The following is a 3376-nucleotide window of genomic DNA, read 5'->3' as shown; positions in this document are numbered from 1 at the left end:
TATATTTGGATTGCGCCATTGGAATCATGCGCTTATAAATCATTGGATTATATTATTCAAATAGCCAACATGGCTGGATTTTTATGGTTATTAATATTATGATTGAGGTTTTCAAAGTCGCTTTAGCGCAATGGATATGAATATGATTTATTCTGCAATGGAAGGAATAGTCCCAAGTCGCTGCAGGCTCACGACCCGGCACTTGGGGGCTACATTATTCAAAGTTGAGATTATATCAAATATGCAAGTCTCATGTCGCTGCGAGCATGCACAATGACACTTGGGGGCTAATGCAAAGTCATTTTTTGCTCATCTTATTGAAGACCCGACTCATCATATCATAATGAGCCGGCCCTTGGGGGCTACCAATTGCTCCTGTTAACAATTCAAGTCTACATAATCATATCTACATAGTCCCTGCTCATTATTGCATAATGACCCGGCCCTTGGGGGCTACACGTTGCTGTTCAAATCTATATGATCATATTTACAAAGTCCCTGCTCATTATTGCATAATGACCTGGCCCTTGGGGGCTACATTGGTTAAAGTTTTTATGAGTATAAGGCAATTACAAGTCCCAGGTTGCTGCAAGCATAACAACCCGACACTTGGGGGCTACATATGTGGAATATTCAGTTGTGACTAGTAACTGAGATGAACAATCTGGATTTCTTCAATGTTGCAACATTTATATTGACACAAGTCTTAAGCTATCATTATGTTCTCCTCTTAAGACTTGGGGGCTACAGGTAATATGCATATAAGGAGAAATATTTTCAAAATTCTCAGTATTGAGCAAACCAGATTGACCCGGTGTCTGCAACAATCATAACCCGGCATCATCGACAATCATAAACCAGAATTACCAGTTTTTATAAACCGGCAGTTTTAGCAATGATAAACCGACAAGTTCTACATCTTCAAACTGGATGGATATTAGATGAGTATTTCAAGACCAAAATTTCTTAAGCCGGTGTTTTTTGAAGCCGACTCAAGTAGATTATTCTTCACAATATTTTTCTGTGAGAAACCAATGTCAGCAAATTGAGTATGACGCTGGCTTATTGACCTGGATTTCCTAGAAGAAGGGAATGACATGGACTTAAGGATGATCAGGTGCCGGTCTACAAGAATTCTTAACCCGGAGCACAACCTGTCAAATTTGTTCTTGTGTTTATTTTACAGGATCAGTTTAACATGGATAAATCAAAATTAAACTGGGGGCTAATGTCGGGGATATACCCCGCAGCGTAAACCGGCTGGAAGTATAAGCCGGCCGAACTTGGCGGTTTACTTGAGACCCGGCTAAGACTTGACGATTCACTGGCGAACCCTTTGGACCTGGCGGTTAACGGTTCATTGGTAATCCGGCAGGCGGGTCAGAAGAGCGACAAGACCCGGTGGCCCAATGGGCGGTTCATGAAGGTCGGTTCATACTATGATGGGTCGGTTTAAGAGGAAAGGCATGAGGAATATTTACCTTACAAGGAGTTAAGACCAGGAGTTGTATCCGATTTGTATTAGAGATAGACTAGTCCTAATCCTAATAGGACTCCACATGTAAACCGCCCCTTCAACATATATAAGGAGGGGCAGGGCTCCCCAAAGAGGAGAGACAACAATCAACAATCTTAGGGCTAGACACAAAGAGGAGAGCCGGTTTACGACGACTCCCTCGTGATGATAATGAGACCTAGCCTCAAACAGCATGTAGGGCTATTACCGGATGATGTTTCCCGGGGCCCGAAGCTCTCTAAATCCTTGTCTTGCGTGTTGATCTGCCCTGCGTCTCTCGTCCCACTCAACCCCTCTCAAGCTACCACATAGATGCGTTGGCCTCGCGACTAAGTCCTGACACTAAGGACATCTGCCGTGACAGTTCCACGACAGGGCCTATGGTTACAAATCATATATAGTCAACTTATCACCAGTGGGGATAGAGTCCTCCACGACTCTGGTAGGTTCGTGTTGTAAGCTGAGTCCTCCACATGGGTCTTGGTATAATGCGTCTCGGTCCAACCTATGTGGAGTAGGAACCGACCCATGAGTCCTCATGTTGACCCACCACAACTAGAAATGATGTGCCCACCCCAACTAGAAATGATGTGCCCACCACACCACACACGCAATCGGCCACTAAGAAAATAAGCATATACAATAGTACAATGTTATACATGAAAGTTAATTGCATGGTGCATCCAAAATTATTTGTTCTGCATTGTGCATGTTTCTATTTTGTCCTAAAATATTAGTCACGGGAAAGAGAAATGAAGGGTATATCTCTCCTTGTCTCCACTGAACACCCCCTCTTTCTACACCACTTCCACGTACGCACACAAACTATCTCTCGGCCCTCTAAAAGTATGGATGCCCATGACAAATTCACGCGTGACGGTCACTGTATTTCAAGCGAAAGCACTATACGGTCACTGGACTTCAGAGTATGCTCATTGCGGTCACCGTATACATTCTCGTGGTGATCATACGGTATCTAGCTCACGACATGTCTCCGTATTTTGTTGATGACACTGACGGACATTATATTTGATGTGTGCTCCGTATTTTGTTGACATCACTTACGGTCATTGTATTTGAAGCAAAAGCATGATATGGTCACTGGACTTCAGAATAAGCTCATCATAGTCACCACATACATTTTGTGGTGGTAACCAACCTGTGGTTGGATGGTTAGGAGGACAATAGTTTCTCGAGCCCACCAGGGTTAAAGTCCTGGTGCTCGCATTTATCCTGGGCTAATTTCAGTATTTTCCAGTGATGTGCGTTCAGTGGGAGGAGACATTCCACTTGACTACGAGGCACCTATGGTGACTTCGTAAAATCTCAAGATCATATGCTAGCTCACTCTCTCGAAGGTGCTCATAGGGGTAGGGTCTGCATGTGTGCGCTTATAGCGGTGAGTGCTTGCGCGTATATATGAGCGCTTGCGTCTGTACCATGTTAGAAAAAATACATGTCATGATTATACGGTCACTGGCTCACCCGTACAACTCCTTATTTTGTTGATGACACAATCAATTAACCAGTCAAACGTTCCACGTGGCGCAACTAGTGTTGCACCATGGGGGCGCGTAACCATGGGGCCCACCTGTCAGCGCGTATATGAAAGAAAGAAATGGTAGTTTGAGTCTGTACTGTGTTAATAAAATACATTTTAGGGTGATCATACGGTCACTGGCTCACCATACAACTCCGTAATTTGTTGATGACACGATCAATTGACCAGTCAAACGGTCCACATTCAGCAGCGCACATTACCATAGGGCCCACCCATCAGTGCGTATATGAAGGACAAAAATGGTAATAAATTAGTGGTCGGTGGGGATTCGAAGTCGTGAGACCTCTGGTTGGCAGTCG

This window comes from Triticum dicoccoides, chromosome 2A, assembly GCF_002162155.2.
Source record: "Triticum dicoccoides isolate Atlit2015 ecotype Zavitan chromosome 2A, WEW_v2.0, whole genome shotgun sequence".
Taxonomy (NCBI): Eukaryota; Viridiplantae; Streptophyta; class Magnoliopsida; order Poales; family Poaceae; genus Triticum; species Triticum dicoccoides.
This window is presented reverse-complemented; position numbering follows the sequence as displayed.